Genomic DNA, 12,814 nt, shown 5'->3' with positions numbered 1-12,814 from the left:
ATCGAACGGAAATACTTTCGATAATGAAAATGAAATTCACACACAAAATAATCTACAAGAACATTGGTACAAGAAGAAAATAATTACCTTATAATTAATTTCACTGCTCACGATACCCTCACTGTCGACATTCACTTACCACGGAATTTTAGAAAATATCTTCATTTCGACTTAAGCCAATTTCTCCCTTACAAAGCAACCCTACTCGTCTCAATTGTACGATATATTTATTTTCCTTACGATTAAAGACATTCTAGACCTCTGTGCATACACTACAATTTGTGACAACACGATGCCAACATAAATTACCTAGTATCAAAAAGCATTTAGTCACCACGTCCTTTGCGACAAAATCACACTTTCCGTCAAGTTAAAACAACACGCAGCGCAATTATTTACTTAAGTATTACAAATGGCGGCATTCACACATGCAGAAAACGGACCACCAAACACAGTTTCTGCGATTGATTCAGGTCATGTTCCTCGGAAAGAAAGTTTTGCTGCTGTCGTCACCTGCTAATATCGGAAGCTGAGCTGTTCTCGCCGCGCTCACTCGAATGGTAATAGTGGATCCTGTGCTTTTATCCCTTCTTAGTCTTCATTACTGTGCTTAGTTTTCGCGATAAATCGTAAATCTGCCGTGATCACTTCTCCACTCTAATGAAGAAAAATAAGTTATGTTTGTTTACAATGTTATTAGTCAAATGAGGAAAAACGCAATAGATAATATGAAGAGCCTCTACTTATTCTCTTATAAATATAGTTTGATGTGTTTATATTTGCGTGTTTTCGTCAGCAAGTATCAGTGACCAGAAACATTATCTCACTTCCTAGCACCTTACCACACAAAGCTGATCAAGGACATACTATATGAGCACTATAACCTGGCATGCATACTACCTAGTTCAGACTTGTAGCAGTCAGGATACTTTGTTGCCAAATGTGCGACATATCGTTAGCCGCTGTTGACTGCATTTTCGCGTACCTTGTTGCTGAGCTATGCTGTCGCTGTCTGTGTTTTGTTGCGCTATTTTCATTGTAAATTTTTCGAATAGGTGTAAGAATCCGGTTGCTGGCCCATCATGGTGTTTATCTTCTACTAGGTACAGTTCCGTAAAGGAAACTAGTTATCAGGAGCTTGTAGAAGAATCACAGATTTCTGTTGCCTGCACAGCGTACTTACAGTACATGGAAGTGGAATCCCCCTACCATCTGCATCACACCTCACGCGGCAGCATACCCTAACCGCTCAACCCACTCTCCAGAATTCCTGGTAGCCAGATGCCAAGTTATACTTCGTGATTAATGAAGTTCACTTTAGCCATTAATAAAATTTATCCAACTTTTTCTATCACAGTTCATAAAGAACAGTTCACAATGGCCGTCACGTCACAGCACATCCAAAAATTCTACAATTCTTTTCAAATGGTGACATTCACAATGACCATTGATCACGTTATGGCATCCATTTATTACCAGGTCTTCGTCATTCACCAGCCATGGCTGGACAGACTGCGTCAAAGTTACAATCAAGTGATTTACAATATAATGAATGACAGAATAACATCTAAACTTATGTTATGCCTCATGCTGTAGGTGTCTAGGTTTTCCCTTATGTATATGAGGCATAATAATACATAGTGGCTATAAACAGTCATTATTCCCGATGTTCTGAACAATGTTCTGCAGCGTTCCTGGCTGCTGCTCGATGTAATAATTCTTATTGCCTTCTTTTCGAGTAGCAGCACATCCTTGCAGCCTGCCGAACAATCCCATAGCTGCAACCCATACAGAATGTGGCTGTGGAACAAAGCATAGTAGACAGTTATCAGAAATTGGTCTGTAATGACGTTTTTAATTCTCCGTAGGAGGCATATTACACGAGAGAGCTTCTTGCATACATGCACAGTGTGTCCATTCCATGAGAGTTAGTGGTCTATGGTAAAGCCTAACATTTTCACAGATTCTACATCGTCAGAGTATGTGTTTTTTCAAGGCTGCATACCATACGATAGGTTTTTTCTTCATTTACTTTCATCTTGATGGCGATGAACCATTTTTTAGCGTTTTCGAAATGTACATCACATTTTGACTGCCTGGGAAGAATTTTCCCCTTTGGCAATAAGAGTGGTGTCATCCGGAAATTGCAGTGTCTCATCAACTTCACTTAGATGATTTACAAAAATGAGGAAGAGGAGTAGGGGCTATGACTGAACCTTGTGGCATGCCGTGTTCTGCCTTCTGTTCCTGGGATGTTGCTCCTGGGATTGAAACAATTTGCCTTCTGTTCTCCAAGAAAGACTGAAGTGTAGCTAGGGCTTTACCTCCCACACCATAGCATTTTAGTTTTTTGAGCAAAATCTTGTGGGGAATGAAGTCAAAAGCTTTGCTTATATCGCACAGTGTGAGTGCCAGAAACTCACTCTCCTCAAATGCCTGCATTACCTTTCTTAATAAGCCTAATGCTGCAGTGGTACAGGTCTTTCCCTTCCAGAACCTGTGTTGTGCATTGTTTTCTACAAAATAAGTTAGGATCTGATCTTTAATAATGGATTCCATCACTTTTGCTAGTGTAGGAATGATTGATATTGGCCTCAAAGTTCACTCATTATCTGGGTTTCCTTTTTTGTAAACTGGTACCATCCTTGCAAGTTTCAAGAAATGTGGAAAAACTCCTGCAGATTGGCACTTGTTTATAGCTGTTGCTAATGGCTGAGTTATTTCTCCAATAATATTCTTTAGGACAGTACGGGACATCCCATCGATATCTTGACTCTCCGAAGTTTTGTAGAATTTTACTATTTTCACTATGTCATTTGCATGTACTTTTTTTCATGTTTCAAATTTATAGTGAGTTTTATTTTGTAAGTAAACAGCAGGAACTGTAACCGAGTCTGGGATTTCAGCAACAGTGTTTTCTATAACTTTGGTAAAGTAGTCATTGAAGTCATCAGGACCGAGGAAGTAGGCTTCTTCCTATGTTCATATACTAGAGTCCAGTCTGCTTTGCACAGATTATGGGCTTCTCTTATGAATCTATCATTCCCCCTCCTTTTAGTTTCTTCCACTTTTTTTCTGTAAAATCTCTTGGCCTCTAACTAATTGCTGTGTAACAATTGTTTACTGTTTGGATCTGTGGCTGCTTTGGCAGTCATTCCAAATTATAACAATGTTTTTTAGATTGGCTAGCTCAGATGTGTAGCGTGTTTTTGCATTAACTATTTTCTGTTTTCCTTGTGCTTTACCTGTGTGACTTTTCTTTGGTATCAGCAGGAACATCTCATCAAATTTGGTTCTTAGTGTCTGGAAAAGAAGATTTAAGGCATCATTGGGTATTGCTTCTGTAATTAATTGTTGCCAGTTTATGCTGGACAGTGAGGCATTGAAAGTGTCTAGTTTTTCTTTTAGCACTATTCATCTGTGAAACACGTAATTCGATTGCCACGTATTTGTCTGTTGGTTACCCAGAGTTTGTTTGTAGTTTCATGACTAATGCACTGTTGTCTGCTACCATTGCATCAACTACTGGTATTTTGTAACTTCAGGTATCTGTCTTTGTAATAATGGTGTTGAGGCAGGCATCACCTCAAGTTGGAAGTTGCTATAAAGAGAACATAACTATTTACTAAATTCAAGAATGCCCTCTCTTTTGTGACGTAAAAAATCCATATCTGAGCAGTAATTTCTCAGGTCCCCACTCCTACTGTTGAGATTTTTTATTGGCATACACAGACACACATCCATGAGTGGTAGTTTCTCGATACCATGAGCTCACCATCTCTAGGTATTCAATGCATCTGTAATTTTCACTCTCTTCTTTGTCAAGCCAGTGCTCACATATCACATCTGGCTTTGCATCTTCTATAAATACAGGTAACAGATCATATTTTGTTTGTAGACATTGAACATTTACACTAGCTTAAACTATGAGCACATTATTTTGATTCCAGTTTTATTGACCTGCAGTTGCAATAGTAGACTCTATCGTACTGCTGCCTTGAACGTTCTCCGAAGAAGAAAGAGAGAGAGAAAAAAAAAAAAAAAAAAAAAAAAAAAAAAAAAAAAAAAAAAAAAAAAAAATACACCGCAATACTACACACTTAGGCCATATAGAAATTTCTATTACTTTTTCCTTTAGCTCGAAGTCAACACCAATTTTTGAAAATGCTCTTTAGACCTTTTGCAGCTATTTTTTCTACTTCAAACTTATTGAACTCAGGGAAGGTTTTGCATAGGAACTGATTACATTTTCAGTTGTTGTGCTGTTTCTAACTTTGCTCAGGTGAAACCAAGCCTTTGTTTCCTCCGTACAGTTCTTCTTGTTTTTCGCCAGTGCCTATTATGCTTATCTGCCTGTTTCTAACATTGAAATTTCTAGCTGGTGGTGTAGAAGATATATGAAGAATGGGTATTTCGAGATTGTCATGGGTGGATTGTTTGGGTCATGTAACCGTACCAGAGTACTTTCTTTCCTTTTTTGTGACGAACTTGTTGCCAATCAGTCTGGATATCACAAGAATGTTAGTTTACTGGATACTTCTCTGTGTTTCCCACAATGTTTTTATTATTTGCTTTTTCTTGCATTATTTCGCTGATGCTCCGTGAGTTTCTAGGGTTCACTCAGTGTTTCCCGAGTAACTTCATTTTCCATAGGCAGTGTTTGTTGTGTAATTTTCGGCTGTGTATTGCAGTAGAGGCTAATAGCAATGTGTGCTTTTCTAAACTACAAATTACATCATTTGTCACGGGTTCACCGAGTCCCTCTGCAATTTGTTCCTTTTCTGAAGACATGGACTGCTTGTTTTGTTTATTTTCGCTGGATATTCCTGGGTTATAAGCAGAGTTTGATTCATCTTTTCCCAACCCAGGATTTTTAGCATACTGCATTTTATCGAGTTTTTCTTTTACATCAGGATTGTCTTTTATGAGTATGTTCACTAGTTTTAATATTGTTCCCACTGATTCAATTAAATTTACACACTGTTCCGTCTTTTTGCCTCAAGGATAGGACTTAATGTTTGCGTTTGGCTGGTTTGCAGGATAGCTTCTGTGGAACGATCGATTTATATGTATTTGCATATTTATAAATTGGTTTGGAATCGTCACATACCTCTGCAATTTTCGTTTCGCCATGTCCATTTGACCACTGTGTAGTTTCTAGATCCGTTGTAGGCAGTACTTCTTTTGTTGTTTCGATCTGTAGTGTGAGCTGACATGTTTCACAACAGAACATGATTCTGTCCTTTGAACTTTTCACAACGCGCACTTCGCTGCTACTTAGGCCGACACCATCAATGTGAAATTGTTTTCGACACAACAGTCCACAAGTCACTATCATTTCGGTAGTTTTCAATAATGTTTTGCACTTTCGGCACGAATTACTTTCGTCGATTGCCGCCATCTTGCATTGTCAAAGTTTGTCAAGCACAAAGTTTTGGAGGTTGATGTCATCTGTTGTTGAGCATGTAACCCCAGAAGTTCATTTCCTTATGATTCACAGCCACTCTTTCATCCTCCAAACTTCATTTCACCAAGCTTTTGTTAGTTTGTGGTTTTCGTAGTTAACAACCGTTGTTATTCTATGTCTTCGTTATTTCTTGTCATTTGTTATAGTTTTAAAAGTGTTCAGAACATTCTTGCGTGTTGAGATCAGACTTGACGTGACGGTAGTGTAATTGCCAGTGTGAACTGGCCTTTCTAACTCAACTTCTCTCTCACTGTTCGGTAGTGGGTTAAAAGAATTGAATTCGTGTGATGTGGCGGAGGGCACATTATGTGCCACTGCATTATCTCCCTTTCCTGTTCCAGTCGCGTATGGTTTGCGGGAAGAACGACTGCCGGAAAGCCTGCTTGCGCGCTCGAATCTCTCTAATTTTGCATTCGTGATCTCCTTGGGAGGTATAAGTTGGGGGAGGCAATATATTCGATACCTCATCCAGAAACCTGGACAGCAAGTTACACCGCAATGCAGAGCGCCTCTCTTGGAGAATCTGCTAAACATCTCTGTAGTGCTATTACGCTTACCAAATAACCCTGTGACGAAAGAAGCCGTTCTTCTTTGGATGTTCTCTGCCAACCCGACCTGGTACGCATCCCACACTGATGAGCGGACAGTATAAATACACTATGACTCACTGTTGTCGTGATCATCACCCCTGCCCTGGCGTACGGCACACCTTCACCTGCCCATGTTAGGCAAAATTCTTCTGCCTGACTCATGTAGTACTATCACCGTCAGAGGGTGGTACGGGACTACAAGTCCCACCGCCACACCTCCAAAGTGAATTGCAGTGACGGAGTCACTGCCCTGTGGAAATTTACTGCCTCACCAACACAGTTAGACCGCAATAGACCGGTGATGTATCACCCCGGACTGCAAGTCAAAAAAAAAAAAAAAAAAAAAAAAAAAAAAAATTATGTTGTCGTGATATGATGGCCAGTGTGTACTGACATCGGGTTGTGCCACTCATTGTGTGAAATAGTTTTGTATATGTCTTTAGATTCGACGCCACTTGAGTTTCGTGTTTTTGTGAATGGTTTGATTGTGCAAATGAAAGTTTTGGCAGCTGCACGACTTGTGTCTGAGTTAATGCTGTTTGTGTGAAATTTAGACACCATAAAAAAGGTAAAAAGAGTCGTGTTTTGCTTGGTGACTCGATAATGAAAAGATGTCAGTTTGGTTTCTGAACGACAGTGCTGAAAGAAATTGTTGTTGAAGGAGACCCTAGAAGCCTTTCAGAGCTTCACCAGATCAATTCATATTTCTTCCAAATACAGTTAATAATGCAGCAAGAAAGACACTGTAATCTACGAATAATTTTAATCAAAACTGAAATTAGGAATCACACTGCATTTCTTTGCAATTGCGTATTTATATCTGATTCTCCAGTATCTCTATCATGTCCCGGTATTCACAATTGCCAAATTTGTTCCATCTGTTTGTGACACCCTGTGGACTGGACTTGCAGAACACATGTAGGTAAAGCATAACACCATTTAATTATGTATGGATCATTATTACTTAAGATAAAAAATATATGCAATAAGGAACACCATTACAATTTAATTTCATTTACAGTCCTTCATTGTGGTGTCATAGTACATGGTGAGGGCTTAAGACATTGATAGCACTCCTACTCTACCCAGTATTTCCTCAGTAGCAACAAACTGCCCTGAGTGGCCTGTACTTCCTGTTACCTTTTGGCCAATAAAAAATTCCATTTATAGCCCTTTAGGAACTGCATTTCCTTAAATAATTTGATGTTATACTATTCTGGCAATTTTCTCATTTGCTTCGTAGTTCTCTTGCAAAAGCTGGCAATTTCATCCTCCTCCTCAGACTGATGTGTGATTGAGCTTAGGGCAGTGGTCATCCAGTTCTCAGCCATATTTTATAATGACATATGGCTGAGTACCATTAAACACACAAACACTTCATAAGTGGCATGAGTAACTTATTGAGAGCTATGCTTGTAAAAAAGTTGTGGGTGGGGAAGCACTCTCTTGAGCTAATCAGCATTCTAATGTAGCTATGACTTTTAGTTATTTTGGGAAAGCTTTTGAATAAATTTTGGTCAGAAACATAACAAACTAGGATTAAAAGCGACTTCTTAAATGGAGCTGCTTGTAGAGGCGGACAGGGCAATATGGAAGATTTATCTGGAAAGCATCAAAGAAAATTAATACATTTAGAGAAACTGGGTTATGAGCTTACTCAAACAAATGCATTAAAGAGGAGATTACCAGGAAAATAACTTGGACAGAGCATTTGAATGAAATGAAAGATACAACTTTCAATGAAATGGATTTAGTGATAATCATAACTACGAGGGGGGTGGGGGATCAAAATTATAACACCACTGGTAATTATGGGAGGAGTTAAGCGGGAAATTTCAGAAAAAGTAATTTTCATGAAGCAGGGGAGAGAAGAGAATCACAGTGGAATAATAGAAATAGAAATGATAATATATTACATGACAGAAGAAACAAAGCTTGGGAAAGGGACAATAGACCATTTAGACACAATAGATGCGAAAATATAGATAATAATCTATTAAACTAAGGGTCGTCGTATTGGGAGTATGTCAGTTTGGGCCAAGTAGAAACAGATATCAGGATAATAATTATAACACGGACATTGAAGGGAACTTTGAGGAGAGAAGAAATGTTGAACCACACTGGAAACAAAACAAAAGCAGGAATAGATATGGAATTAGTAGATTACATTTCAATTGCAAGTTTTGGAATGCTATGGGTACAGATATATGCGAAAATGATCAGAAGAAGCTTACTCATAGTGTGGAAATAGCACCACATGCAAATCTAAATGGTTCAAATGGCTCTGAGCACTATGGGACTTAACATCTGTGGTCATCAGTCCCCTAGAACTTAGAACTACTTAAACCTAACTAACCTAAAGACAACACACACATCCATGCCCGAGGCAGGATTCGAACCTGTGACCGTAGCAGTCGCGCGGTTCCGGACAACGCGCCTAGAACCGCGAGACCACCGCGGCCGGCCATGCAAATCTCTAGCAACTCTTTACATTGTATCAAGAATTGAAATTTTAGTGGGAGGGAAGAAAAGTGGCGATGAGTTTGCTTTATATTAGTTAATGACTAATGATATAGCAGATGCAGACAAAGATTTTCCTGTTTCCAATGTTAATGCTGTTGAACATTATAATGATGTACCTGGAGGGGAAGAATTTATTTTATATGTTAGTAGTAAAGTAGTGAGTTAAGAAGATGTATTACGTGATTGTGATGATATTAGGGATGAAGACAAAAATTACCAGTAATGAGGCCAGTGAAGATGTTATAGATGGCATGGAGGAAAAAACAGGATGTGAGAGAGATTTATATAGATAATTAAATGGTATGTTATATGTAGAAGTTAATAACAGTTAGCACAGGAAAGTAATAATAACTATACCCAGACAGGCCAGAGCTGTGATAGAAAGGCACATGACAGTGATTTTTAAAAGTTGACTACAGTAGAGCAGTAAACTGTCGTCCGAATGAAGAGGACTGTGGAAACTCCATAAGTAACAACTTGAGATCATTATAGTCACGAAAGTCAAATGACAGAATAAAAGATACACTGGAAAGAGTATGTGAAAGTTTGCATCCAGAATGGTAGAAAGAGAAGAAAAACAATTCAGATAACTTAGAAGATACTAATACATCCTGAGTACCATGCAACCAAAAGTAGAAAACATGTACAGAAAGATGAAGTAAAGGAAATGGGGTTCAAAGAAATTGAGAGGGATCTCATGTATGAGGAATAAAATAGAGATGATAGTGAGATACAGCGAAGTCCACATATTCATCTCGAAATGGTGGAGTGGGAAGGTAATTGTTTAACTGTTACTAGAAATCCAATTTTTGGTGTGTCTAAAAAGTAAAAAGAGAGAATAAAGCACAGTCCAGATTTTGTTGAATTGCCAGTGGTGGGGATTAAGATTATATGAGCAATAAGGAGATATTGTAAAGTTGTGAATAAGCAAACACTACAGCATTTAGAATTAATAACATACCATTTATCCAGGGATGCCTTGTGATACCTGATCTGAATGCCACAATTGTTTTGGGGATGAAATGAACAGTAAAGGCTAAAGCAGGGTTTTGTTGGACAACTAAAGAGAAAAGTTTCATAGAACCAGAGGTGGTACTTCTTTTCAAACCAAATTAATCACTATAAGTGGGAATATCAGTAATGAAATCATAGGGGTAAAATATTTAGATTATGAAGGATACATTGAAAAAGAGAAAGATAGTTTAAAGGAGAGGGAAGATTTGGAATATCATCGTAATTTATTTGAAAAAGACGAGAAACTTAATGAGAGTCAAAATGAGGGTTAGAGGAAATTTTTGTGGGGATAATGTGATATTTTCAGTTAGAGGACAGGGAGAGTAAAGAATTACCAATGTAAATTTAAGCTAAGACCTCATGAACCATTTTTATTAAACCATACGGAATAACAATGTGAAGAAGGAAAGCAATAGAATAGGGATTACAAAAGATGGGAAGTTGGGGACTTACAGGGAGGAGTTGCTGTCAGTATAATAACCCATTCGCAATATGAAAACAAAATGGAGGGCTAAGGCTTGTGTTAGATTCCAGACATTTTAATAAAGTTCTAGAGAGAGAAACGTACCATCCTGCTGTTGCATAATTGCAAATATGCAAATTACATGACTAGTCTTCATGTAATTTCTAATGTTAACCAGATAATATTTGAATCCAACTCTAGCAACTACACTGCTTTTCTATATAGTGGCAGATCCTGTCAATAATAATAAAATCGACAATCCAGGATGGGATGTAACAATAATATATAAAGGAAAGTTGCTACTCACCAGATAGCGGAGGTGCTAAGTCACAGATAGGAACAACAAAACGACTGTCACAACTAAGCTTTCAGCCAACAAGGCCTTTGTCGAAAATAGACCCCCCCCCCCCCCCCCCCACACACACACACTGTGGGAGTGGCAACTGGGTGGGGGTAAGGAGGAGGCTGCAGCGAGGAGGAGGCAGAGGGGTGGAGGGCAGTGAAGTGCTGCTGGGGAGTGCACAGACACAAGGTGGGGAGAGGGTAGGTCAGCTAGGTGTAGTCCGGAGGTTAGACAGAGTGCAGGGGAGAAGTGGGGGAGGGGGGGATCGTGAAAAAGGAGAGAAGTAAAAAGACTGGGTGCGATGGACGAATAAGGGCTGTGTAGTGCTGCCCATGGTCTTATTGCTGTTGAACACTACCTTTCCCAACACCCAACGGATTTCAAACCAACAACCTTCTTCCTAGTCACCATGTCCAACCATATCCTCAACACAATTACTTCTTCTTCGAAGGCATTACCTACAAACAAATCTGGGGTAGGGCAATGGGCACCTGCATGGCACCATCCTATGCCAGCCTCTTCATGGCCCATCTAGAGGAATCCTCCTTAAACATCCAGAATCCTAATAGCCATACATGGTGCAGAGTCATTGATGACATCTTTAAGGTCTGGATTGAGTATGAGGACACCCTACCCACATTCCTCCAGAACCTCAACAGCTTCTTCCCCATTTGCTTACCTGGTCTCACTCAAATCAACAAGCAACCTTTCTAGATGTTGACCTCCACCTCAAAGATGGCTACATCACTATATCTGTCCATATCAGACCTACTAACCAACAGCAATACCTCCACTTCAACAACTGCCACCCATTCCATACCAAGAAGTGCCTTCCACATAGCCTAGCCACCCATGGTCATCACATCTACAGTAATGTGTGTGCCCTCTCAAAGTATATCAAAGGTCTCACTGAAGTCTTCACAGACCGTAATTATTCTCCCAACCTTGGGCAAAAACAAATCTCCTGTGCTTTATTTTTCCAATCTCCCACCACCTCCCAAAATCTCAAAGCCCAGACACAGAGTAGCATTCCCTCATAAATCAGTACCACCCAGGACTCGAGCAACTGAATTACATTCTCTACTTGCGTTTTGACTACCTCTCATTGTGCCCTGAAATGAGAACTGTGCTGCCCACTATCCTTCCTACCTTCCCACAGTGGTATTCCGCCATCCACTGACTTTACACAACATGCTGTGTCTCGATTTCAACTTGTTGCAGAAAATGGTGGACAGCATATTGAACATGTTTTGTGCCAGTCACATGGAAATTAAGTGATGCTTTATACGCAGTTTTTGGCATCAGGCCAATTAACAACCGATATGAGCGATGCTTTTTATGCAGTTTTTGTCCTCAGGACAATTAAAAACCGATTTTGCCCATCCAGTGTGATATGACATTGCCATGGTGGATGGGCTTACGTAACTAACAGCATCACACCTGTAACCCCATGTACACTGAGTAGTACAGTTTGTTTAATATCAACGTACACCTTAGTCATTGTTCTACGATTCATTTGTCACTTGTAGTTGGCCACTATTAAATTATGATGCTTCCAGCTACTGCTACATTCTGTAACTAATGGTTCAAATGGCTCTGAGCACTATGGGACTTAACATCTATAGTCATCAGTCCCCTAGAACTTAGAACTACTTAAACCTAACTAACCTAAGTACATCACACAACACCCAGCCATCATGAGGCAGAGAAAATCCCTGACTCCGCCGGGAATCGAACCGAGGAGAGAACGCTACCGCACGACCACAAGCTGCGGATTTTCTGTAACTATTTATTTTTCTTCTGTCATACGTTTTCCCCCTTCTCTGATAATATTTCGTTGCCCTTTGACATCATTCTGACCGGTGGTGTTATTTCTACAATGATTTGAAAGTTGAATTGTAATCACCCTGTATATTGGAGCATTTGAGATTTTAGATTCCTCATCGAGATGCTTATGGGCTAGCTTATTCTAAGTATAGAAAATTATTTGGGTTATGAAATAATCTTCAGCTGAAGCCATACCAACATGTAACTAAGACTTGTGAACAAAGTCAGTCATTATGAAAGAATGGTATCAAAATGCAAATGAGTATAAGCAATTTTGTATTTTCATATAGAACTTAATGCCAACCTTCTTGGAGGTGCACTTCTTTATGCATCAAGTGTGTGATTTGAACTAGATCCCTAGCTGTGAGATTCTTATCTCAAAATTTTCAATTTCCAGGCTCATATTGCTGTTTATTTGTACTTCATTCTGTTCTATAAAATAGACAGCTCTTACTATCTTCACATCTCAAAGATATTCTGCACCATGCTGAGTTTACTTTGTTTACTAAAAACCATGGATGAGATAAGGGAAGGGATGATACATGTTGATTTACATTTTCACAATACTAAGCGTCATGCCAATTGTT

General features: G+C 39.2%; 1 long non-coding RNA gene across 1 annotated transcript in view; it reads left to right on the top strand.

Annotated features, from left to right (window-relative positions):
* Nucleotides 1–432: 432 nt before the first annotated feature.
* LOC124601548 overlaps nucleotides 433–12,814 on the top strand; it is a 52,725-nt gene continuing 40,343 nt past the window's right edge. Inside the window, exon 1 of the long non-coding RNA XR_006978578.1 lies at nucleotides 433–560. This is a non-coding gene — a long non-coding RNA (uncharacterized LOC124601548). The remainder of the gene's footprint in view (nucleotides 561–12,814) is intronic.

Source organism: Schistocerca americana, chromosome 1 (genome assembly GCF_021461395.2).
Source record: "Schistocerca americana isolate TAMUIC-IGC-003095 chromosome 1, iqSchAmer2.1, whole genome shotgun sequence".
In the NCBI taxonomy this organism is placed as follows: Eukaryota; Metazoa; Arthropoda; class Insecta; order Orthoptera; family Acrididae; genus Schistocerca; species Schistocerca americana.
The sequence above is the reverse complement of the archived record's forward strand: the minus strand, read 5'-3'. Positions and strand labels throughout refer to the sequence as shown.